At 43.2% G+C, this 27,654-nt stretch overlaps 1 long non-coding RNA gene across 4 annotated transcripts in view; it reads left to right on the top strand.

The window, feature by feature from the left end:
- The window catches only part of LOC121561217, a 314,427-nt gene extending 288,426 nt beyond the window's left edge, over window positions 1-26,001 (top strand). For all 4 annotated transcript variants that reach the window (XR_006658685.1, XR_006658684.1, XR_006658683.1 and 1 more), the window contains one exon: window positions 25,971-26,001. This is a non-coding gene — a long non-coding RNA (uncharacterized LOC121561217). The remainder of the gene's footprint in view (window positions 1-25,970) is intronic.
- The last annotated feature ends 1,653 nt before the right edge of the window (window positions 26,002-27,654 follow it).

Below are 27,654 nucleotides of genomic sequence, written 5' to 3'. Positions count from 1 at the left end.
GCAGGAGAAACAGGGTATGATCTCCTTTCTCTCTCATTCTCACTCCCAACTTTCTCTCTGTTCCCGTTTCCTCACCTTGAGTTGTGTCAGACCCTGGTCATGTGTGATTACACTTATATTAACCTTTTTTGCAATTTACCTACATCAGTATCTCTACCCTCGTTGGCTTCTTTTCCTACCATCACCCCATCACTTCTCTTCCTCTCTCTCTCTGTCTCTACTCCCCCCTCCTCTCTTTCCCTCTTCTCTCTCCACCGTTCCTCTCTCTCTCTCTCTAATTTTACTGCTTTCTGCTGGTCGATATTTGGGGCTGAATTAGCTGAAAGGAAAGAGGCCTGTAAAGTCGAGGAGACGCCTTTTGAGGGCAGCCACCTATCTCCTGGCTTGTTTTGCTTCAGAATGATTCCCAATACCAATACCTCGGAGGCGTCCAACATGTGTCTGCCCTGAGGGATGGCAATGATCCAATCTCTAATTATCAGCCTGACCTTTATTATGTTTAATTTTTTTCTCAAACGATTTAATTTTATATTAATTCATTAATTGGTTGGGTGAATTGCACCCTTCCCATCTTCTGTATCTATAGTGCTAAAAAAAAAATGGAGTTAAGGAATTTTCTCTTTGTGTTGTAAACTTAAAGTAAGACTGAGGTAAGATGTTCAGGTCAGTCTCTGGAAGGCTGGGTCCAGTGTGTGTCCCGCCTGCTCCGGGCTCCTCTAAAGGGGTTAGATGTTTTCTGCATTGAGTGTTTATCAGGGGATTTTTTTGCAAATACCACTATCCTTACATTATTAAAATGCCTGTGCCCTATTCTAGGGACTGCACAAATCACGTGTCCAGTCAGTCCGGTGGTGTGGTGTGGTCTGCTTATCTGTCTGTCTATCTGAGCCTCATCCAGTCAGTCACCCTGATTTTTTCTCCGCTGCTCTGCTCTAGGCGGTGTGTCATTTGGTAGTTCAAAGCCGCGCAGACCCATCCATCACACGCTCCCATACCCCCACTCCTTTTTTATTGCAGAATCTCGCCATTTCCTGGTTTCAAATTCCTAATAGTTCGCCTAATTTCATTTTATGTAACTATAAGCAACTCCGTGCAAATCATTTTACCATCTACCCTATAAATATATATTTTCCTAACTAAAAATATTGTCTTTTCCATCTTTTGAAGCTAGTGTAACATTAAAAGCATAGAAATAGTGCACATAGAACATAATCTACCCTCTTAACTTGCTTTCAATGAAATAAAAAAGACCTATAACTCATAATTCTACATGCATTTGGTCCATCGCCCAAATTACTTGCCTGCCCTCATTTCCCCTTTCCTCTCTCTCCTCCCTCCTCCTCTCCCTCCTCCTACAACCCAGCTTCCTCCCCCTTCTATATCGGCAACACTAATGATCCACTCCTGCTATGGTTTCACTTTGCCGTTTGTCTTTCCCTCCTCTCTCTCTCTCTCTCTCTCTCTCTCTTTCTCTCTCTCTCTCTCTCTCTCTCTCTCTCTCTCTCTCTCCTCTCTACTCCATCTTTCTCTGGCTCTATCCTCCTCCCACCCTATACTCTCTTGTTTTCCTCTGGCTCATCTGTCAGTGGGAGATAACCTCAGTGTGGGGTGTGTGGAAGTCACTTCAGTGGGGACAATATTATCCGAACCTAGCAGCTCACTCTGATTGTGTGTGTGTTAAGAATCCACATTTGGTGTTTGTTCTCGTCGCGGTTTAGGGGATAGTGTCCCACTTCCTTCTTTAGCTTCATCCTACTACCTCTCCTGTTTGGCCTAGCCTCAACCTTCTCTCTCCTGATGGCTCTGTGTCATCTACCTAATGGCCTTAAATCAGAGACCATTTCCATGCTGTACCAGCAGAACTGTGTTCCATCAGTGTGGGGCCATTTTGCTAGGACAGCTGGGGGTTGTCCATAACAGGCAATTAGACCTTTATAGGGAATCTCCTCTTCTCCTCATCTCACCTGCCGTCTGGTAAAACCACCTCTTGCGACCATGACCAAACCTGGGGAATACTACTACTGATTAGAGAGGCCTAGCAGCCTGCCATTTCCTCCTCTCTCTATTTCTTGTTCTCTTTCTCTCTCACTTATCTCCACTCCTACATTCTGCTTTTTGTCCGTCCTCTTTGTTGTATGCATAAAGCATGTCGTTGTGTTTTTGTGTTATGTCTGTGTGTGTGTATGTACCTGCTCCCTTTACCCTACATCAATGTACATGCACTTAATATCTCCATTACCTTAAATTTAGGCTGTTTTAGCAGTTCATTCCCCTCGGGCAACCACTCAGGGTGTTTCTCAGCTATGTATTCTAATCCCCATTTCTGTAATCCTCTCAGATTCAGGCTTTCCCCACACCCTAAAAAACAAGTGTTTTGTTGTCCCTTTTGCAAAAATACAGAAGGCTGAAGCTACAGGCCAGCACTCTCAAAGCAGTTGAAGATAAAGCTGGGTCTATTCTGAGAGTGGAGGGGCCACAGCCCGAAAGCAATCCCCTCGGTGAATCCACTTCCCTCCCTCGCCTCATTCACACGTCGTAAATTAGCATTGCCAATCTCCGTCATCAGCGTTGAATGAGTACACTGCATCAAAACAATCTCTACAAATGAATGTAATCCTTTTTATCACAGCTGCTTGTTCTAGTGAGTTTTGGTTGAGTTATTCATAAATCCACAATCAGTTATGCCAGTGTAGAAAATGATCATATTTACTCACCTTTTCCATTTCACCCAAAATAAATAATTTGAACATTATGAAAATACAGTGCATTCAGAAAGTATTCCTCCTTACTTATTCCACATTTTTGTTTTGTTACACCTAATTCAGAATTATTAAATATAATTTTTTCTCACCCATCTACACACAATGCCCCATAATGACAAAGTGAAACTTTTTTAACATTTTAAATTTTAATTATCCTCGTCAATACTTTATACCACCTTGCTGGCCAATTACAGCTGTGAGTCTTTTTGTGTAAGTCTCTAAACTTTACACAACTGGATTATACAATAAATCTTGCATCTCTATCCCAAGTTGATTGTTGATCATTGCTAACCCATTTTCTTGGTAACAACCCCAGTGTATATTTGGCCCTTTTTATGTTATTTTCCTGCTGAAATGGTTTTTCTCCCAGTGTCTCCCAGTGTCTGGAAGCAGACTAACCAGGTTTTCCTCTGGGAATTTGCCTGTGCTTATGCTGTATTCCGTTTCTTTTTCTAAAACACTCCCTAGTCCCATGTACCGATGACAAGCATACCCATAACATGATGCAGCCACCGTAGAAAATATGTGTTGGATTTGCCCCAAACATAACTCTTTGTATTCAGGACAAAACGTTAATTTCTTTGCCACATGCCTTGTTGCATGTTTAGGAATAATTGGACCTTCACAGATAATTGTATGTGTGGGGTACGAATGAATTAGTTATAAAATTTATATTAATCATGTTAACCATTGAACCACGAGTCCATGCAATTTATTATGCAGTTTGTTATGCGATTTTACAATATTAACTAATTTAAACACCCCATAACAAAGGGTTGAATACTTTTTGACTAAACATTTCAAATTTACATTTTTTATAAATTTCTAAAATGTTCTACAAAAAAAATCTGCTTTACATATGTGTTGTGTGACTATATCAGTGCACAAAATCTCAATGTAATCAATTTTAAATTCAGGCTGTAACACACAAATGCTAAAGTAAAAAGGTGTGAATACTTTCTGAAAGCATTTACATTGATTCTTACTGTTTCTTATATAAAATAGATCAAATGAGTTGTTCCCTTTCCAAATACAACATTTTAGTTATGAAATACACAAAACTTATTGCCTTTACAATAACGTTAATTGTGTAGCAAAACACACATTAACCCATTCCACCAACATATCTATTCTATGCGAGGGTTAAATACAGTTTTATGTGTTCTTGTCATCTACTGTTGTGGTGTTTAGAGATGTGTCATTTTCCCATCGAATATTGATTTCATCAACGGAAGTTCAACTAGTAGACTGAAGTATGAGTGTGATTTGGTGTCTAGGAACTAGCCACTTTGATCCAGGAAATGTAGGCAGACAACAATAGTACATGCTTGTTGTTTGCTAGATAAGAAGCAGCGCTGGTTTTTATCTTCAGGTGCACGTTACATGTAAACAGTCCTTTGACGATGTGGTGCCTCACTCCTTAATAAAAGTAATTTTCCCTACACAAACTTAGGGTTCAATCAAACCTGCAAGGGGAAGATGCCTTGTTTACTGCATACATGTAATTTGCTTTCTACTTCATTTCACCCAGTTAAATTGGTTTGATTAATTGCAGTACTTGAAATGTGCATTTTTATTTACAGGATCAGGTAAATGTACTGCAGTGCATGTTTGATTGAATGTAAGTCTAATACAGCAAAACACATTTTAGAGCTTTGGTTCTATGCAAGTCTTAGTCCTTGCATTGGAATCTAATGTGTTCCATCCTAAAGTGGGGAGAGCTCCTTCCTCATTCGAAGGATTATTCATCAATGCTGTTCATAAGATATGATCACAGCCTTACTGGAGGGTGGCCTCCCTCCATTATCATATTGGGCTGCGCGGGAAGCAGGGAAGCCCTTGGCATAGGCACATCTGCATGGGGCGTAGACCGACTCCATGAATGATTCAGCATCCAGCAACCTCTGTGCCAAGGCAGAGCTGGGCCCAATACTCTGTGGGTTTGCCTCTAACAATGTCCCTGTCTACATATACTAAACCCCCACCTACTCCATCTCCCATTTCCATCACTGTCTTTGACTGCGGCCAGTGTGGGTTGGAAAACTGCCCCCAGAGCGGCAGATGGAGAGAAGTGTGAGAGGCGCAGGAGGACAACCGATAGCGGTTATGCTGACCGGAGCCTCAACCACATTTTAGCTCTAGAGATAAGGGACATCCTGTTTGCTGGGAGTGAACCCGGGCCCAGGATCACTCGTATTCTACAGGCAGGTTAGCCGTTCTGGCTTTACCCTTTACCCTAAACCATGTGGCTACTTCAGGTATTTAGACAGATAACATTGACAGTACAGCACACGTACGTGCCTTCGATATCCCACAGTTGTCATGACAGCTCATGTTTACATTGCATTTTCACATGATGCTAAACTGTTAAGGGTGTTAGAAGCACCAAATCCATTGCAGCCTTTTTTAAGCTGCATGAAATATACACCCCCATCTACCCCCACAGAGGTGAATCCATTAATTAACTTTGTGTTTTCAAAATGGTGCTGGTCACGTGCTGAAGCTCACCTGTTTCATACCCGTGTCAGCAGGTGTTCCTGCTCCTGTGATGCTGGTCACAGTAATAGCTCCACCTGTTCATGCCAGCCTCAGCTTGGGTGGCTCTGCTCCTGTGATGCTGGTCACAGTAACTGGCTCCACCTGTTCATACCGTATCAGCAGGTGTTCTTCTCCTGTGATGCTGGTCACAGTAACTGGCTCCACCTGTTCATACCGTATCAGCAGGTGTTCTTCTCCTGTGATGCTGGTCACAGTAACTGGCTCCACCTGTTCATACCGTATCAGCAGACCATTTTGTGCCTCCTGTGATGCTGGTCACAATGCTTCCAGCTCCACCTGTTCATACCGTATCAGCAGGTGTTCTGCTCCTGTGATGCTGGTCACAGTAACTAGCTCCACCTGTTATTATTATCCAGCAGGTGTTCTGCTCCTATGATGCTGGTCACAATGCCCGGCTCCACCTGTTCATACCGTATCAGCAGGTGTTCTGCTCCTGTGATGCTGGTCACAGTAACTGGCTCCACCAAAGAGTATCCCCCCCCACCCCAACACACACACACACACACACAAAGAATAATTACCTGCCTTGTCTTTTTCCTAATAGCACTACTTTGCTGATAACCACTTTATTAAGGAAAAATGTACTTAATACACTTGATATGTGTAGTTTGTCCCATTCAGACTAGCTATCTTAAGATGAATGCACTAATTGTAAGTGGCTCTGGATAAACTGTCTGCTAAATGTCTAAAATGTCAAATGTAAATGTTATTTTTATCAAACAGCTTTTTGAAACCTCAGTTTTTCCCAAAGCATTGGTCAGTTTTTATGTTCTAGAAACTAAACGAGTTCTGGATAAAACCGAAAGTCATTTAAAAATAATCTACATTATTTGAACGGTGCTATCTAGAACCTAAAAGGGTTCTTTGGCTGTCCCCTTAGGAGACCTTTGAAGAACCCTTTTTGGTTCGCAAACCCTTTTGGGTTCCATGTAAGTCCCCTTTCCACAGAGGTTTTCTACATAGAACCCAAAAGGATTCTACCTCGAACGAAAGGAGTTATACCTGAACCATGGGTTCTCCTATGGGACAGTCGAAACCCTTTTAAACTTTTTTCTAGGAAGTGTCATATGTCCATCGTAGCCTTTAAGCTATTCTTTAGTTTGCAAAATGTCAGCTGAGCAAGTTAAATGTTTACAAGCCACAGCAGTGGTAGAGCGGCAGCAGCAGTGTATGCCACTGCCTGTGTGGATGAGGAGGGGGGGGTGTGTGAGATCCACTAGCGACAGTACAAGGTCCACTATATCACCACTGTGATTATTTGTGAGCCCAAGCGATAACCCGCCCAAGCCAGTTTTGTTGCACTCAGCACAAATACTGTAATGGCTTGTAATATATAGCAGCATGATTGAAAGCTGCAGTGTTTTACTCAATACAAACTATTCATACATCTCCTCCTTGCTTCCCCTTACCTCTGTAAAGTGGCATTTCCATTTAGATTGCCTCCCTGGCCCTTTGTGAATAGAATTGAATTACGCTGAAAAGCACTGATTGATTCCTTCTAGGCACAACAGTTTCCCCTTTCTCAAAACCTATTAAGATCCAGTCAATAAGTCATTGTGGCCATTATAGTTGTTTCAGAGTGGGTGAATGGCTGGGGATGAGGAACTGAGAGACGTGTTGGAGGCGGGCAACATGTAGATGGAATCGTGCGTCAAGAGTTCACATGTTGCACGTCGTATATAGCACTACTTTTCACACAGACTCACCAGACTACGGCGGAGGACCCCAGGGCCTTTCTATTAGCCGTAGTGAAGATTATATTTGAGACACTGTAATATAGCCTTCATAGTTAAGGCTGTGTGTCTACACAGCACAGTATAGCGAGGAGAGGAGAAGGCTCTCCCCTGCCACTGATGAGGCAGAGAGGGTGAAAGGTTCACGTCTGCACCAGTGCTTTAATCAACTTTACTGCAGACATGTGCAGTAATGTAGAAACATATATGTACTGTATCCCAAAGCTGGCACCAACGCACCCACACTCCTCCCCCCCCCTGCCTCCTCTCTCTCACTGTGGGAGGAAAATGCCTCATGTCTCCAAGCTCTGGGGCCAAGAGTAAGCACAAGTATACAGTAGGGGCCTCAGTGCGAAGTTTTGGAACAGGGAACAGGCTCTGTGTTTTGACTAGTTACTCATGGTGATTACCGAGCGGAAGGGCCTCCTGGGTAGTCAACAAAGGGTTTGGAAGTTGGATTTGATTTCACTGGCTGGTGCAGTGATGTTCAGCCAATGAAATATGATTGCATCCATGTGCCCTCCTGCTGGTGCCACATCAATGAGCCACTCAGTTCTCATTGCAGAGAAGTGCCAGTCTATAATTTGGAGCATGCAATTTATCTTTGTTCATCTATCACTGTCACGTACAAATCCTTCAGATCTTTGGGAGGCTTTCATTTTAAACTAGATATGAGACAGGAATCAGACGCCTTTTTGTTGCATTCTAGAGAGTTGAATGCGGATCAAGTGCAAATGTCACCAACAGTCACCAGTCATTATCTTCCTCCTGCTTAAGGTAACTTCTGCCTCTGTGCCACCCACCATATTTGAGTGATTTAGCTAAAAATTAAAGAGAATGATTATGTGACAGCTCTCTGTGATGTATTTATTTGGAATCTTAGAAATTTTCCACAGTGTGTGTGTGTGTGTGTGTGTCTTAAAGAGAGGTTCTTGTGTGTGCACCGGATAATATGTGTGTTTGTGTGGAGAGTGTTTGTTACAGGTGTCTATCTATTGTATTTTTAGAGGGTGTCGACCCCCACATTCCCTCGTCAAGCGCTGCTGAATATTTACTTGGCGGCAAGAGTACTTAACTTTGTCCAATGACCCTGGATCAGTCATTTGACCCTCTGTGACTCTCCATTACTTCCTGTCAGCCCTATGTGATCAGGCCCCTGGTGGCCTCCTTTTGTCCCTTTCTTCTTCTTCTGCTGTATTTCCTTACTTTCTGGCCTGATCTTGGATCAGCAGTATTCCCCCTGTCCCTTCTCTACCCTCCCCCATTCACCCTGTCCATTTTCTACCTCTGTCTGTCTTGACATATGCTCCTACCTTGGTGAATGTAGAGTTTCTTTCATTAGAGCAGGATTTATTTGAAATAGATGTTGTACAATCGGTCAGTTTGCTCTTTTCTTGGTAGACTTTTGAGAATGAAGGGGAAGTTAGTATGTATTTTAGATGTATTTCAATATACTTGAGGGCAGCTGTGAGTAGAGCATTGTGAATTTCTGGGATGTATAATTTGTAAGTGATTCACACGGATATTATATTTCAATACTTAAAGTATTTGATGAAGAGCATAAATGTATGTTTAACTTACAAGGACCTGGATTGAATCACAGTAAAGCCTCTTTCCTAAACCTTTTGATAAATAAAAAATCTCAAGTTCTCAATCACCTAAACTTTCTCTGTTATGTTTCTGCTGAGGACACAGATCCTGTTAGATTATAGATGTATTTAATTACTCATTATCAATTCAGTCAAAGTTTGTAAAAGAAAAGTGTGGGCAGCCTGGATTTCTGTGGCATTAGTCGTCATTAGCTACAACTGATTATTTACTGCCACTCGTTTATCCACCTGATGCTACCTCTAATATGGTATCCAATCTCACACACAATGCATTCTCCCTCCAATATGGGTCTCGTGTCATCTCTGGTTAGTGGAGTCTCACAGTAGAATTTCTAAATCGGTCAGTAAGCTGGTGCTGGATTGATTTTCTTTCATATTTTCTCATCTTCTCTTTTCTTCCTGCCCCTCTCCACTCGAAGACCTCCTGATGTTCCCTCAGTAGCAAGATAGATGTCTTTATAGAGGTAAAAAAAACGTCTGGGTTAGACCTGTTGGCACCTCTATGAACTTTCCTCTCTACCCCTCATCTCTCTCTCTCTCTCTCTCTATCTCTCTCTCTCTCTCTCTCTCTCTCTTTCTCTCTCTCTCTCTCTCTCTCTCTCTCTCTATCTCTCTCTCTCTCTCTCTCTCTATCTCTCCCTGCATCTCTCCTCTCAAAAGACAAGCAAATATCACCTCCCAATATTAGACATAGTACCTGTATTATCCTAACACACTCCATCCAATCCCCTAATATACCACATCAACACCCACATTTATTGAAACTGTAACTATAAGCCATCCATTTCATCTGTGTAAATATACCCCCTGTCTTTGTATTGAAATAAATACTGTCTAATTATTCAATAAATTTCTGTGAGCAGGCAGGCAGAAACAGACCAGCATGTTGCAGGTTCCCAGCCCATTTGCCTAGTCTTAGCCAGAGGGCAACAGGGCCAGCCACATCCCCAGACCCCGGACCATTTGTATGGGCACCACGACTTTTCCCCATAATAAAATATTCACAGGTCACTGGTTCCCTGAGAAATGATGGCGGTCAGTCATTGCTTTTGTGATAATTTTCTCCCCCTTCAGACTGCCCTGTTGTCATGTTGACAGTCATTAACCTTAGGAGGAAGGCTGGATCGAAAGCGCAAGTGTGACGCCTTGTCAGACAGGAGCAGTGTTTATCTCCTCTACTGCTTTATTTCTCTATCTCCACTTTCTAACCTCTCTCTTCTCCTCTTCTCGCCTCTTTTCCTCATTTTGTTAACGCTTGTGTTGGTGTAAACAGCAAATTGTTGTTTTTTGCAGTCTGTCCTAGACACACCTCCCGAGTGGCGCAGTGGTCTAAGGCACTGCATCACAGTGCTAGCTGTGCCACTAGGGTCAGTGAATCCACGCTCTGTCATGGCGGCCGTGACCGGGAGACCCATGAGATACGCTGATGGCCCAGCGTCGGGGCAGGATGTAGCTCAGTTGGTAGAGCATGCATTCGCAATGCCAGGGTTGTGGGTTCGATTCCCACAGGGGGGCCAGTATAATATAAAATAATGTATGCACTCACTCTGGATAAGAGCGTCTGCTAAATGATGTAAATGTAATGTACCCTATCTATTCCTGTGTTGTGTTCTGTTCTTATTTTTTTTCACCATTCTGTCATGTATTTTTTCTTACACCTGAAAGTCAGCAATCCTCTGTTATTTGAAACATTGCAACCTCGTTTTCAGTACAGACCAGGCAGAATGCAATCCCTTCAAGGTAATCAATCACTTTGAAAAAAACCCATCACAAGCCAATCAAAGGAGACACTTCAGATTTGGTGATTGGTGATTAGACCCTCAAAAATTCCTCAGGAAAGTTTGGCCAAGGCTCTTCTTTCCTTATACTCAACCACGACCTTACAGAAATACCCATCAGCGTGATGAATGTCCAGGAGGAGACACAGACTTTTCTTATTAACCAGCTGTGGTGGTGATGGAGGAAGATCGGCTAGCACTCTTCCTAATCCTTCTTCTTAAAGGAGGAGAGGAGAGGGAGGTAAAAGGGACATCCAGGAATGACATAGTGTTAGAAATAATATGGGGCCCATCACGGCGGAGGGACACACAGTGAGCTCGGCTGAGCTCCAATTAGCAGGGAGTAATGATCCTGTTGGTGTCTGCAGGCGGTAGATACCCTCGGCCTCGCCCCCGCAGCTACCTCATTTCCCAGCATCACTCTCTCTCTCACCCTGTGATAAGTCTCAGAGCAGGCCCGAGCGGCACACACTACAAACACACTCACACACTCATACACAAACACCCCCCACCCTCACCCACATACACATCAATTGCCTTCAGAAATATTCTTTATTATTCCATTTTTGTTATTACAGCCTAATTCAAAATGGATTAAATATTATTTTTTTTCTCACCCATCTACAACACAATACCCCTTGTAATAAAGTGAAAAACATGTTTTGAGCATTTTAGCATGTGTGGTAGAAATACAATTAAATACCCCCCTGTGTCAATGCCTTGTAGAAGCACCTTTGGCAGTGATTACAGCTTTGAGTCTTTCTAGGTAAGTCACTAAGAGCTTTCCACACCTGGATTGTGCAAAATTTGCCCCATTATTCTTTTAAATTCTTCAAGCTCCTGTCAAATTGGCTGTTGATCATCTCGGCTATACAACAATTTTATGTCTTGCCCTTAGATTTTCAAGTAGATTTAAGTCAAAACTGTACAACTCGGCCACTCCAGGAACATTCACTGTCTTCTTGGCCAAGCAACTCCAGTGTAGATTGGCCTTGTGTTTTAAGTTATTGTCCTGCTGAAAGGTCAATTCATCTCCCAGTGTCTGCTGGAAAGCAGACTAGACCCAAGTTTTCCTCTAGGATTTTCCCTGTGCTTAGCTCCATTCCATTTCTTTTATCCTGAAAAACTCCCCATCTTAATGATTACAAGCAACCCCATAACATGATGCAGCCACCCTATTAGAAAATTATGGAGAGAGGTACTCAGTAATGTATTGTATTGGATTTGCCCCAAGCATAACACTTTGTATTTCAGAACAAATGTTAATTGCTTTGCCACATTTTGCAGTATTACTTTAGTGCCTTGTTACAAACGGATGCATGTTTGCAAATATTTATTCTGTACAGGCTTCCTTATTTTCACTCTGTCAATTAGGTTATTATTGTGGGAATAACTACAATGTTGTTTGGTCCATCCTCAGTTTTCTCCTATCACAACCCTCTGTAACTGTTTTAAAATCACCATTGGCCTCATGGTGAAATCGTGGTTTCTTTTTCTCCACAGCAGGTTAGGAAGGACGCCTGTATCTTCTTAGTGACTGGGTGTATTGTTCTCATCAAATGTAATTAATAACTTTACCATGCTGAAAGGGATATTTATGTCTCTTTACCCATCTACCAATCGGTGCCCTTCTTTGTGAGGCATTGGAAACCCTCCCTGGTCTTTGTAGTTAATCTGTGTTTAAATTCACTACCGATTGAGGATCACGTTCTGTAATTGTATGTAGGTACAGATAGTCATCCACAATCATGTTAAACACTATTATTGCACACTGAGTGAGTGCATACAACTTATTATGTGACTTGTTAAAGCAACGTTATACTCCTGAGATTAGTCTTGCCATAACAAAGGGTTAATACTTATTGACTAAAACATTTCAGCTTTACATTTTTAATTAATTTGTAACATTTGAAACGCATAATTCCACTTGCAGGCATTATGGGGTAGAAATGTTTTGGCCAGTACAATAAATTCAAAATTTAATACATTTTCAATTCAGGCTGTAACACAACAAAATGTGAATAAAGTCAAGGGGTGTAATTCTTTCTGAGGCACTGTACACACACACAAGGGTACCCAGGGTATTTGTTTGTGTGTGTGCTAGTCCGCTAAGCTATTTTACTGGGAGGTATTAGGTAGTGTTTCCTCCAGGGAAGGGGGAGTAAGTCCATGTGCCTCCTGAGTCTGTGCCAATCCAGCCCTGTGCCAATCAGCCCTGGGCCATGCCCTTGCTGATAAGAGCAGACAACGCTCTGGATCCCCAAAGGAAGAGAGGGGACTGTGTCTGTGCTATGGCATCTCCCCCACTCCGTCTGAAAAACCTCTTCTCAAAGCATGGTCAGGAGAGAGCAGTGTGATCTGTGTGAGGGATGGCTCTAAGAGATCTAGACTAGTATCTTTACATTAAAGGGAAACATCAGACAAAATCTCATCTTATCAAAAATGTGGAGAAATTAAATGTAGGTTGTGGATAGATGTTGGTTGGTCTTGGTGTTGAATTGTCACACCTTTCACGTTATGGTATGGTATTGAGGAGAAGGTGTTTGTACTAAATTATGGTGCTCTAACCGTGCCAGTGTCAATGTGTCTGCATCACAAATCAAAATCAAATCAAATCAAATTTTATTTGTCACATGCTTCAGTAAACAACAGGTGTAGACCTTAAACAATGAAATGCTTACTCGGTCCTTTTCCAACAATGCAGAGTTGGGAAGATAAATACATATTTTTTTTTACAAATCTGAAATAGTGAATGAGGACTGAATAGTGAATAACAAAATAACAATAATGAAGTAAAAACAATATGGCTACAGTGTGCCTTGCAAAAGTATTCATCCCCTTGGTGTTTTTCCTATTTTGTTTGCATTCACAACCTGTTAAATTTAATTTAAATTATTTCAGTGGCATCTTATCAGACGCGACTTACAGAGTGTCTACAGTAGTGAGTGCATACATTTTTTTTCATACTGGCCCCCCCGTGGGAATCGAATCCACAACCCTGTTTCAGTTTTTAAGCGCCATGCGCTACCAACTTCAGCTACACAGGGCCAAATTATTTTTATTTGGATTTCATGTAATGGACATACACAAAAAGTCAAAATTGGTGAAGTGAAATGAAAAATGACTTGTTTCAAAAAATGTAACACAAATAAATAATGGAAAAGTGGTGTGTGCATATCAGTTGGGATGTTTTTCATTGGCAGGGACTGGGGAAACGGTTCAGAAATTTGAATGATGATGGATGCGTGTTAAATAGAGGGAAATTCATGAGGCAAAATTTTATTCCAGTCTAGAGATTTGAGACTGGGACGGAGGTTCCTTCTTTGCAGGATAATGACCACTGCAATACTGCTAAAGCAACACTTCAGTGGTTTAAGGAAACATTTAAATGTGGAATAGCTAGTCAAGAAAGCCCAGACCTCAATCCAATTGAGAATCTGTGGTATGTCTAACAGATTGCTGCACACCAGCGGAACCCATCCAACCCGAAGGAGCTGGAGCAGTTTTGCCTTGAAGAATGGGCCATCCCAGTGGCTATATGTGCCAAGCTTATAGAGACATACCCCAAGAGACTTGCAGCTGTAATTATTGCAAAGGTGGCTCTACAAAGTATTGACTTTGGGGGAATAGTTATGCCGCACACCAGTTTTCTGTTTTTTTCTCTTTTTCTTTGCATTTGTTTCTACAAGACAAAATATTTTGCATCTTCAAAGTGTGCAGGCAGGTTGTGTAAATCCAAATGATGCAAACCCCCAAAAATCAATTTTAATTCTTTCAGCAACAACACAAAATAGGAAAAATGCCAAGGGGGGTGAATACTTTAGCAAGCCACTGTATATACTGGGAGCACCATTACGAGTTTTCTATGCTACACAGGGTTCCCGAGATAATTGAGGTAGCTAATGTAAATATACAGTTACCTTCAAAAGTATTCCATACCCTTGACTTATTCCACATTTTGTTGTCTTTAACTCTAATTCAAAATGGACATACATAAAAAAAAATCTCACCCATCTACACACAATACCCCATAATGTTTTTGGACATGTTTGCACATTTATTGAAAATTAATACAGAAATATCTCATTTACAGAAATATTCACATGCCTGAGTCAATGCATTTTAGAATTACCTTTTTGCAGTGATTATTTGTAGTCTTTCTGGGTAAGTCTCTAAGAGCTTTGCACACCTGGATTGTACAATATATGCTTTTTCATTTTTTCAAGGCATTTGAAAGCCTCCCTGGTCTTTGTGGTTGAATCTGTGTTTGAAATTACATTTCTCGACTGGGACCTTACAGATAATTGTATATGTGGGGGTACAAAGATGACGTAGTCATTAAAAAATCATGTTAAAATAAAAAAAAAAATTGTTTTTATTTAATTTGTTAAAAAAATTCTGAAAACATAATTCTTTTTGAGATTATGGGATATTGTGTGTAGATCAGTTACACAAAATCTAAATTGGAACACAGGGTATCCCTCGGTCCTCGGGAATCCCAAGGGGTGCATGTTTAGTTTTTTGCCCAAGCACTACACAGCTGATTCCAAGTAATCAACTAATCATCAAGCTTTGATCATTTGACTCAGCTGTGTAGTGTTAGACAAAAGAAAACAAAAACGTTTACCCTTGGGAAACCCAGCTGCTGTAACACAACAAAATGTGGAAAAAAGTCAAGGGTTGTGATCACTTTCTGAAGGCACTGTATATAGGAGTAAAGTGACTGGGCAACAGGATAGATAATAGACAGGGAGCAGTGGTCCCGGGGAGGTGTGTGTGGTTCGTATGCATGTGTCACTTATGTTTTGTGTGTGTGTGTGTGTGTCTTATATTTGTGTGAGTGTGTGTGTATATGTGTTATGTGTTTAGGGGGGTGTAAGTGTAAGAATGTGGCAGTGTGTGGATAGAGTCCATTGCAAGATATTTAATGCAAAAAAAGGGTCAATGCTAGGTGTACTGGTAGCCATTTGATTAGCTATTTAGTGGTCTTGTTTAGCAGTCTTATGGCTTGGGGGTAGAAGCTGTTCAGGGCTTGGTGCTGTACCGCTGCCATCACGGTAGCAGAGAGAACAGTCTATGGCTTGGGTGGCTGGAGTCTTTGACAATTCTTTGGGCGGCCTCTGACCGCCTGGTATAGAGGTCCTGGATGGCAGGAAACTGGCCCCAGTCACTGGGCCGATTACACACCACCCTCTGTAGCGCCTTGCTGTCTGGTGCCTTGCAGTTGCCCGTACTCAAGCGGTGATGTAGCCAGTCAATATGTAAAGCATTGTAGGATCTGAGGCCCTTGCCCAAATCTTTTCAGCCTCCTGATGGGGAAGAGCTGTCGTGCCCTCTTCACAACTAGTGGGGGTGTGTGTGGATTCCATGTTAATTCCTTAGTGATGTGGACACCGAGGAACTCCAAGCTCTCGACCACTCTCCACAGCCCCATCGATGTGGATGGGGGGTGTGCTCAAGCCTCTCCGTTCCTGTGGTCCACGATCAGCTCGCTTGTCTTGCTGACGTTGGGAGATGTTTGTTGTCCTGGCACCACACTGCCAGGTCTCTGACCCTCTCTACAGGCTCTCACCTGAAATGAGAATGTCCCACAAATTCACTTTCCATCTGAGACGCTTCTCTTCCTCCTGTGTCCGCATTACCCATGATGCCCCATAGCGGATGTAGAGGGAGGGATTGCTGGAGGCGTCGCTGCTCTGCTCTTGCTAACCACTCTCGCTTCAGAACACTGCACTTAATCAGATGAAAAGAGAGATTGCATTCTCTCCCCCTGCTCCTTATCAAACTTTTTTTAAGGCACTGGAGGGTACTTCTTTATAAAGTTGATAAGTTTTTAAATGTATCAAACAAAAATTCAGCCTTAATCAGTGAGCAATGTTGTTTGAAATAGAGTTTTGATCTGTCTGGGTGTAGTTTGGACAAATATACACTTATCGTATCAAGAATCTAAGCCGTTCCGACTTTTTACCGTAATGGGCTTTTCTATCAGATGTGTGTACCTGGTTCTGTTACTGAGAAACATGGGGCCAGCTGTGTTACATCACCATTACAGCTTGTGCAACATGTATACGTTGCATCACATCAATCTTGCACTGAGCAGGACCGGACAGAGCTATTATGTTAAAAAGCCCATTTGCCTGACATATTCTTACTGAAGATGGCCTCTCGCAGGGGAGGGGTCTGATCCGGTGAATATTGATAGGTTCATTGATTGATTGATGGTCTCGGGTGATTTATCGATTGATTTCGCTTCCAAATGAGCTGCGAGAGAGAGGTGAGCCCAGAGGAAAACAAACCACATTCTCCTTCTAGCTCGGGCTTTACATAATGAGACAACACTGATTTATTTTGGGTACTGCTGCTGTTTTCATTAGGATGTGGTGTGGAGTTGTTTTTTGGAGTCCATTTTCAACTGGAAACATACAAGAAGTGTTATAGACTGAAATCACAGGAAAGACAAAATACATGCTAAAGGACGTTTTCCCCTCACCTGACTGAACAAAGTCAATCTCATATCTCCTGGTTTTAGCAGGGAAGACTTGCGGCGTCGTTGGGTAGTTAGAAGTGCATGGACTGTGGATGGGGGAGTGGGATATGTAGATTAATGCAAGTGGAAAGCCATCCTTCAAAGTGCTTAGAATAATTAGAGTCAGGCCTCCAACAGAATGGGCATGTCACTGGAAAGAAGTGTTTTTATTTACTGTGGTGGCTCTTCTCTCTACCTCTTTATCTCTCTCTCTCTCTCTCTCTCTCTCTCTCTCTCTCTCTCTCTCTCTCTCTCTCTCTCTCTCTCTCTCTCTCTCTCTCTCTCTCTCCTTTCCTCCCCTCTCTTCCTCTCTCTCTTCTCTCCCTCTCAATCTCGTCTCTGCAGAGTTAGGGGTGAATTCAGGGACGGAATTTCAGAGTTTCTTTAAGGTGCTGTCACTGAACTGGATGCATTTCTCGATTTGCATCTCTGTTACGATGTTTGGGGCGCGTGCATTTGTATTCAGGGCAGATCTGAGTTTGTGTAGGTGTGCATGTACTGTATGTAATGTGTTGTCATTAGCATGTTGTGAGGGTTAATGTACTTTATTAGCATGTGTGAGGGTTAATGCTTTATTAGCATGTTCTAGAGTTAATGTACTTTATTAGCATGTGTGTGAGGGTTAATGTACTTTATTAGCATGTGTGCGAGGGTTAATGTGTGGTGTGTGTACATGCACAGTATGGGGTGAATGTGTCGCGTGCAATGCATTTGTGTGAATGCATACGTGTGTGTGTGTGTATGTGTGTGTGTTCGTGCTTGTGAAGGCATTCCCATCTTAGCAGTGGTGTGGGCTTTTTTCGAGGAGGAGAGGGAGAAAAGCCATTGATAAATTGATCGCAGTGAAATTGTGGAGTATTGAGACATGTTCTAAATCCCTCCCCCATCTGTCGGCCTCCCTCCCACACACACAATGCACCGCCACGCTCTCGCTCTGCTCACAGCATCAATTACTGTGATTGCGTGGTTTGACAGAGTGTAAACCAGGTGCCGGCCCTCAATCCAAATAAAGAGATTTAATTGGGGAAAATAAATGAGTGTGTCCGGGAAGTGCTGGGTTACCCCACACTAAGTAGATTTTTTCCTTCTTTTTGAAAAGCAAGGTATTGTTTATGTTAAAGACTGAATTGAATCTAATAAAGGCTAGGGGCTATTGGGCTATTGCTTTTCCCCACACTGCCTCTACTTCCTCCACAGGGTCACTAAATGCAAACAATCCAATCTCCCCTCTCTGAAAGTTGCACTGGGCTGTCAAACAGGATTATTATCTAAAGGCCACCATCAGGTGTTCCCCGGCCATACACTGCCAGGTTTTAGATGGTGATTGTAATTCACCTTGCCAGCCTTTTAGGGATGGATGACTTTAGGAGTGTTTGTAACTTTAAAACAACACCTTTAAACAACACCCAACAGATGAGGACAGCCACAGTCCTGTCTGTTTTAAATAGCATTATTACTCTAACTACTTCTGTCAACCATTGAAGCTTTCCATTACGATAGGGGGTGTTTCTTTTTCTCTGTATAACACTGAGAATCCTCTGTGGTTATCAGTGTAGTTGCAGCTTGACACTGTGAGTGGAAAGGAGACTGAAGCACCAGCAGCAGCCACAGCTCCATGCAGGAGTTAGCCGAGCTAGAGAGGTGTCTAAAGTGGTCAGTTAGCAGCACGCTGTGCAGTGGTCTCTGCTCTTCCTCCTCCATGTCTCTCTCCCCAATCTGTCCCAGGGGAGGGGGGAGTGAGAGGAGGAGCAGCAGAGCCTTATCCTAGTCTTGGTCTTCTTTCACGGGACAGGGGGATGAATAATTCAGCATTGTTAGCTGTCTGCTGCTAACCCATCACAATGAAACAGTCTTACTGCACATCAATTATTTAGTAGACACCTTCTTTAGAGGAATTATATGGAGCTGACAGAGACTCCTTCTCTTCACCAGCTCCCCTCCACTACTTCCCTATAATTGGAAGAGAAAAATCTGGAATGCTGTATCAGGGATCTGGCAGAGCGGTATGGCATTTAAACAGCCATTCAGCAATGTCAACCTGCAGACGTGTGTCTGGGGAGTGCACCACTAGTTAGCCCCGAAGAGGGAGAGAATTTGGGGACAAAAGACGTGACAGAGTTTTTCAGCAGAACCCACATTTTTTAGTTGGAAAAGCTGTCTCTGTCTGCGGCCTATTAAACAGTGAAATACATATGTATCTGGAGTGGAAGAGCTCTCCCGATTTGAGCGTCTTAGATGTGTCTGTAATAGGACCATCCTCGGTTCCCTGATTTGAACCCCTCTTAAATCCCTTCCAGCCTCCTCTCAAGTCTCCATCTCCGTTCTCTCCTTCCCACTCTCTCCTCCCCACTGCATCACACTAACTCTGCACCACGCTCACCTCTTCCCTTTTTCAACATCAGACGAGCAAATCAGCAGACAAGCGATAGTACAAGTTTTCCCAAGCTTTCAAGAATCACCACCATTTCATCACAGATAATCACAGTTAATAACCCTTCTCATTAAGGAGACGAGGATCACGGGTCATTAATATTGTTAATATCTCCTCTCCTTTTCTCCCATCACCGAGTGCCAGAGGGGCTGGAAACAAAAGGAGGACTAAAAAAGAGCTTAGCACGACAGTGATTAACCGATTGGGGGGTAGATGGACTGTGATGAATCAAAGTTATCTCTCAAATCTTAATAACTGGAATTAGCTGCTGATTAGATGAGCTTGGGCTACAGCGGAGAGCAGTAGGTGGCATGTTCACTTCAAAGAATATGGCTCCCCGTGCCCTCCGCCAACAGAGCAAAGAGAAACCCACCGAGGCAAAGGGAAACCAAAGAGAAGGATTACAAAGGAGGAAGAACAGATCTGAGTAAAGGAAGAAAAGAGTTAGACAGTGTAAATTGCATTTACCTGTTTGCTTCCCGGTATTAGGATCTTTCTATTTCTGTTTGCTCTCCCCCTCTCTCTCTCATCTCTCTCTACAGTAGGAGGTGTCAGTGTCTCAGTGACAGGGTTATAATGAGAGTGACACTCTCATTTGCATATGTTTGCCATTGTCACAGCGGTCAACGAATGTCATGTTGAGATTCCTGCATGTTTCGAAGCGCTGGCATTTGTCCCTTATGAGGCACTCTGGCCTCTTATCATAACCCTCAAAGAGAGACCACATCACAATGACACTCAGCTGGTTCCTAACCAAATGTTGGTGTCCACTTCATCAGTGTTGAATTACAGTAGAAAAAATACATAATTTGCCAGCTAAATTAGATCTAGTGTAGATCAGTGGATCGACACGGTACGAGAATTGATTCACATGTGTATGACCAGAATCAAAGAATGTGCCTGATCAACTGTTCAATCATCAATTTTCATTTCAGATAGTTCTTTATCTCAGTGATCAATGGCAATTTCTAGAAATTGATGAGTCTTATCAATTTAGAACATGTGTAATAAAAGTATACCAATATCAATCTGTTCATGTAATTTGATACATGAGAAGGACGATTGAGAGGGGGAAAAGACTATCGTGTATCGGACTAAGATTTATTGTAGTACATTTGATCAGGTAAAAAGCAACACCTGCGGGCTTAGTTGATTTAAAAAACGACACACAGCCCACATGTCTATTTAAATTCCGACAACAAGTCTGGAATAATTAGTCCCTGATGTAAATATCTGTTACACAACAAAAAGGCAACAACATTGAAAGAGGCAATTATCTGCTTTTAATGGTGTGGGGAAAGCATGGCGGGTCTGATCATCTGTAAATGATAGTTGTTTTTAAAGAGCCTCTTGGTTTATTAGGAGCTTTTTAATGCGCCGTTCTCCAGCCCCAGACAGATCAGATCCATGCATGGCTGCTACGGCGGGCGGGTGGGTGAGGAGGAGACAGACAGGTTCATTACATGTCACAGGAGTTCAAAGTGATCCTCTGTCTGCTCTGTTTATTAAGTGGCGCTCCAGTCGTCTCTGAGGTATAGTAACACTTGCTAGTCGCAGCACAGCAGAAGCTAAGAGCAGTCCCATCTCGATCGGCACAGGCTGAGACTCGGAGTGTGGTGTTAGCCACGTGCAGCAGCAATGTAATAAATAAATCAACAAGGGATAGAGGGAAATTAACTCTCCCTTTAATACCCTGTCCAGAGGTGAAGGCTTCACGTGTAGTTGGAACTAGGAAACTCTGAAATTTCTGACTTGCTAACTGGTTGCGTTATACACGTGCTGCGTTCAACCAGTTAGTAAGTTGGAAATTTCTGAGTTTCTAGTTCACTAGTATATGAACAACACGGACATGAATCACAAATAAGTGCTCCCAATAATTAGGAAAATCATGTTAGAGGGATTGAAACATAAGTGAAAACGATTAAGGCTCTTGAAGAAAAAAAACACGGTGTGCAAAAATCTCAATACCCAGGGGGCCGAGTTAGATGCAGTATTTATCTTCATTTTCCAAAGAGGAATGAGAGATGAGAGTTGGCAAGAGAGGAAATATGAAGGGAAATTATAATGCCGTGCCTAGCCTATTTGGAATCCCAAACCTGCTGAAGAGTGGTGTGGAAGAACACTGGGGGGTAGCTAGGGGGATGCAAAGGCTTTCTCAGGTGCTTCAAATCTCATTAAATTGGGCGCTGCATCTCCACCTCTCCATGCTCTCTCCCTCTCTCTCTCCCAAAGTTTCGCTGTAATTGGCAGACAATGAGGGGGAAAAGCAGCTCGGTGCGCCCGGAAATCTGCTTCATCACGAGAAACCCAACTGGAGGATTTGTTTGTTGTTGTTGTTTACCTCTGCCTCCGAGTTGGGCTTGTCTGACTCACCTTGGAATGGATGGCAGGTGGTTGTAATTAACAGGCTCTCCCTGGCTGGCTGCAGCCTCTGGTGAGATGCTAGCGCTGCTAACACTGGCTAACCCTTCTAACGGAGTGTTGGTGTACGATAATATGGCTTTGCCAAATTAAAATGGACCTAGCTAGACTCAAGCTTTATTTATGTGTGCCTGTTAAGACAAAACTAAGCCAGTTGCTTGATGTTCAAAATCATCCCAGGCCTGCCTCACTGGCCTGCCTGCCTTCTTTTCTGCCTGTCTGTTTGTTGGAGTTCAATTAGCTGGGTGTCAGTAGCGGGGTTGAAAACAACAAGGGGCTTTTATGCGCTAAAGTCCTTGCTGTGTTTTGTTTGTGTTGCATGGCCTCTACGTTGGCCACTGTTGAGCTACGCGACACTCTCCGTTTGTCCCCACTCTGTTTTCTGCTGCAAATGGCCCAATGGGATTTGTCACAAGTTGGCCTTCCTCTCAGTGAGGCAGTCATTAAAGTGAGATGAGTGCTTCTCTTCTCTATGTCTTGGAGCTGTGCTGTCGCTAGAAAACACTCCACACTCTTTCCCTTCCTCTCCTTTGGACTCACTGCACTGGATAAGTTCTGTAAACTTGAAACATTTTTAAAGGGTTCTTGTCAACATGCTAGTTCAGTAACTAATTTAGGCTACAAAACACAAATATGTGCTGAATTACCCAGAAATGAAAAATTCTCGATATTCACCTGGTATTCTTGTAGCTCAACATCTCAAATGGATCATCTAATATTGTAACAGGCCTAATGTTGGATCTGACAGATTAACCTGTGTGGTAGAGACCTTTAAGGTCTTCCAGTCCCTAACAAATGAGTCCGAGAGGCTGACTCGGTGTGTCTGAGTAAAAGCTATAAAGCTGCCCACTCAATCACACGTCCATAGCTATATTCAGTGGCTCCCATTTGAGTGATTTCCCCCCTGGATTCAATGCAACACAATTAGTCGCCTACTGTCTTTAGCCTTAGCTTTGCCCTCTGACCTCCGTATTCACAGCACAGGAACCGACACCACTCTGCTGGATAAGAGTTCTCCCCAGCTACTGTATGTGACCAGCCCATCTCTGCCTGGCCGACTCAGAGAGCAAGTCCCCAGCAGCTTTGCTGAAGAGGATTGGGAGATTGCTGGCCACTGGCCAAGAGCTCCACCCATGGTATCCATGGAGATAGAAATGGGAGCTTCTATCACTCAAAGGAGCTAACATGCTCAAAGCTAGCAGTTACAGTAGCATCTCTCTCCACCTGTCTATTGCCCTGTGTTTTCTCTCTATACGATCAGGTCTGGAAGTCCAAGCTATTTGGGAGCCTGCCTGACCTCCTCTTCGCCACCGTGGCACCTTAGAGCAGTGCTGCCTAATGCTGATCTGTAAAAAACAAAACCTCTCTACCAAAAGTGATTTCCTTAAGTAAGGGTTTCAAACTAATTTTACACTGGGAGAGTGCTTAAGATTGTAAGGAGAGTGTTTTTTAATTGTGCTCTTTTTAAAGGGGTGGATTTAAAGGAGAGAGAGAGGGAGAGAGAGAGAGGTGGGAGTAAGAGATAGCATGGGAGCGAGAGAGAGATAGGAGATCGGCACAGGCTGGCCGCTTTGTCTGGATTCCTGGTCTGGTCCTGTCGGATGGAGGGAGGGGTTTAGCCGACTCCCACCGTGCCTGCTTGTGCGGGGCGCTAATTACAACGGAGGGACCTGCTCGCCCGACGTAACACGCCTAAGGTGATTAATGCAACGCCTGCCGCTGGGGCCTGATAACACCACCCACAAACGACTAGGAACAGTTTTTCTCCAGCCAGAACTACGCCCTCCTCAGAGCCATGAGAGATGGGAGAGATGGGAACTGCGCAACTGCGCCTGAGAGGCTGTAGTGGTTTAGGAAGGAAGGAGGCTTTCACTGTGGCACTGTGGATTTGCATGATGATGCTAAGCCAGCACCGTGCTAAAAGGGCGTGTGGTCGCAGAGGGACCACCCGCTACTCCTGCTGGGATTTGCATGGGCCCTTTTTTTCTCTCCTGTTCATTTCTAGTTAAATAACTTGTTTGTCACATGCATCAGAGAGAGGGGGAAGATCATACGAGAGCCAGTGTTACTTTGTGTTTCACTAATGAGCCCCGTTCTCTACCCACCCCTCATGCCCACTCTGCTTTAGTTGCTGCCCTTTGAAAAAGTGCTGTGGTGCTGTAGTAGTGCAGTACAACACTTTGGCTGTTGTTGCACTCTCTCTCTCTCTACTCTCTTTCTCTCTTCTCTCTCTCTTTTTTGCTGCTCTCCTCCCAGCTCCAGGCTGTTAGTGTAAACAGCCACATGGCTCAATGTATGTCCCATGCCTCTGTTTTATGCTTCACGAACACCAGGCGTGACACAAATACACTGGTGCTCTGTGCCTCGCTATGCCCAACAGAATGCTTTAATGCAGCTTTGATCTCCCTTATGGTGTGGAAACTGTTTCTCATTGCCTTATTGTCATCTGACCTAAGCTTTCTCTCTCCAGACTGATTTGTTGATGTTAGACTCACTATGTGAAAGCTCTCAGCTGCTGCTGTGCCATGAGAAGCTTCTGCTTTTTAGGTAGGCTAACCACCCCCTTCCTGAAAATGGGTGCTTGAAAGTTTAAAATTGTCCCATCAAGAGTTGCCTTGAGTAAAGATGTTGCCGTAAGGGTGGTTATATAAAACACATGACTAGAGGGAGGGAGAAGTAGAGCACAGGGGGAGAGATATTTAAAAGCCGCAGCACGTGAAGAGAGAGGGAAGAAAGAGACGGGGGGAACAGAGGGGAGGCAAAAAGAGAGAGATGGAGGTAGGTGCAGGGTAGGTGTGAGGTCAGGGAGGAGCATATGGCCAGGCCTTGAACTGGGTGGCTTTTTGAAGCTGGTCAATCCTCTCATCTCTCAAAGGCTGACAGCCCCCTTTTTTCATTTAGATAATGGAGTGCATTTCCTCAAGGCGGTTTGGACTGTGGTTTGTTTGGCAACACATCAGTGTGTAGCATTTTTTCCAAAACATTTACAGCGCTGTGCTGCACGGCTCCAACCCTACATTAAAGCATGCCAGGCCTCCTCTCCTCTCCTCCAGCCCAACCAGTTACGGTGCTGTCTGTGGAAGCCTGCCTGCAACATGGAGGCCAAATAGCAATGCACACAAGGAGAAAAAAAGGAATAAAAAGCATTTATCTCTCCTCTCTCTCCATCCCTAGCCAGTTAAGGCTTGTAAAGGAAGAGACAGAAACTTCTCTATCTGTTTACTGTTATTGTTTTTTCCCTTACCCATAAAGCCTCTTTGTCTTCTTTACCGAGGAGCAGTGGTGCGTTCAGCTCTGTGGTGAATCTATCTTTCAAATTTGATTGAGGATATTTGGTGGGAATGGGTAATGGGCTGGATTCTTGGGCGTTATTGTCTCACCTTTTTTAAAATACAATTGTGGGTTTTTTAACGAAGCTCTGGTATCTGTTCAGAGGCCTAAATGTAGTGGAACAATAAGACATGCTCTCTGTATCCTCATCATTGCTTCATGCTTAATAAATGTGCCGCCAGCATGAGAGAAGGGGTTTGCAAGTGCTGCGCCACACGCTCTCTACCAACCATCTATCACTTAAGTCACTTAGGAGCAGCTGTAGAGACAGAACAAGACATGGGACAGAATGAGAGAGGGAGTAGGAGTGAGAGGAGGCTGAGAAAGAAGCAGAGGAATAGCAGCTATGTAGGATGTCTAAAGAAGAAAAGTGGAACACAGAAAGGAATGTGTTCGTTGTATAACCACCTGGTTATTTGAATAAATGTGCTCTAGAATTAAAATTGGACAATTAATTGATCTTTTCCTCTTGCGCTTTGCCATGAGTGTAATTTAGTTTCCCCTGCCCTCCCCACCACCAGGAGAACCATATGCTCTACACCATAAATCTATGTTAATTAATAATGATCAAGGAATCCTTAATCTGGGGGGAAATATGATATAATAGATATTTCCCCTGGAGATACTTAGTTTGCAGTGACAACTTCCTTTCATCTCCCCTAGCTACCTCCAAAGCACTGGGGAAACCAGCATGGCTTTCATGCTGCGTTGTTGTCTTTAGCACTACTAACAAACGTACTCCGCTGTTCTAACAATGTAATTTAATCACGAGTGATGTGGAAAATTAATGTAACTCTGTCTTCCCCTTTGTCCTAACGAGGGTAACCAAGAGGCCACCAACCCCCAGAAGCTATGTGGCCCAGCCGTACACACCCTTGCCCAGCACTACCCGCCTCTCCACAGAAAATGGCATCCTGCCGTGAGTTTGCAGCGCCCCCACCCCTCCCCACACAGACCACACTGGGCAGAGCAGGGCCCGAGCACCATGATCTCTGCCACACCCTCTACAGACGCAGACAGTGAGCGCTCTGCACTGGACAACAACATCGCCCGCCATCGCCCTAACACGACTGCACCGGGCTGCACCGCCAACAACACAATACACACCTGCATTATCTTTAAATTAGGTTGATGACCAAAGGTGTTTGGGCGAACTCTTTAAGACAATTAACAGTAGGATTGTTAATAAAGGCTTGAAGGTGAAGACTTCAGGCGATGGAATATTGGTATTCTCACGGTCATAAGGTTGTGCAACGCTTCATAGGTTAGGTATCACAATTAACGTTTACACAACTACCCAGAGTGTTCAATGGCAGGAGACTTTGATGTCAGAAAATACATAAAGATGTCAAAGCGTGGAGCTGATTCTATGGGAGTTGGAGTTGATTGAACTTAATTGTAAACGCTGTGGCGAAATGAAAGTGCATTTTTGAGAAGCTCTCTGGAAAACGTGGAAACCTGAGGTGTTTTATTATCACCAATGAGATTCAAATATTCTGTACACATTAATCATTTAGTCTCTGTGAAAGGGGTATGTTCCTCTCCTGATCCATTTGGTTTTGGAGTTAGTGAAAAGGATAGGAGGGAAAGATGAGCTCACATTGCAGGGGCCTGGGGTGCCAGCCAAAAGCCCTGCCTAATTGGTCAAATTAGCTAATTAGCTGTAAATGTATATAAACCTCTGAGAATGTCCCTCAACATATTGCACTGCCTCCTGAGGAGCATCCGCTAAGCCAGGGTTATCCACAGACACTTTCTCAGAGTTAAATATGGGGAATTCAGCATACAGCTATTATTCCATAGTAAGATATGTCAAATTCAGCATACTACACAGCTATTTTACCATAGCAAAATATGTCAAATTCAGCATATTAAACAGCTATTTCTCCACAGTAAAATATGTTGAATTCAGCATATTACACTTATTTTCCATGTAGTTAAAATCGAAGTACGGGTGTTTTTTCAGAATTTGATATGTCAAATACAGAAATATTACATAGATACTTTCCCATAGTTAAATATATAAATTCCTATATACAGACAGCTAGTTTTTGGGCCATAGTTCAATATGTTGAGATCATAATATTCAGCAGCCTATACTTTTGGACAAATAGAACAGAGCAAACACTATAGCAATGTGAGCCCACTAGGTAGGCTTTGGACATGTGGTTTAATTGAAGTGAAAGTATACATAATATATTTCATATATAAAATATGCCATAACCTGTATTCACCCTTTTCAGAGGTGGTCGAGATCAGAGAGGAGGGTTTAGCGGAAGTCTGTTCTCCTCTCAACTCCTGATAAAAAGAAAAAATTTCACTTCTGTGGGTCCAGCCTTTCTTCCTTTTCCTCCTCTCTTCCTCTCTCATCTCACATGAAAACACTCGCTGGGATAGGGTCAGCTGGGGGTCAAGGCTGCCCCCTGAGGGATTCAAGTCACCCATAAAAAGTATCATTAACAACTCAATTTTCCTAGCCATAGAAACACTGAAGTACCCATGGA

The sequence above is a fragment of the Coregonus clupeaformis genome, unplaced genomic scaffold (genome assembly GCF_020615455.1).
Source record: "Coregonus clupeaformis isolate EN_2021a unplaced genomic scaffold, ASM2061545v1 scaf0451, whole genome shotgun sequence".
NCBI lineage: Eukaryota > Metazoa > Chordata > Actinopteri > Salmoniformes > Salmonidae > Coregonus > Coregonus clupeaformis.
Note: the sequence above shows the minus strand (reverse complement) of the source record. Positions and strands in the feature narration are given on the sequence as shown.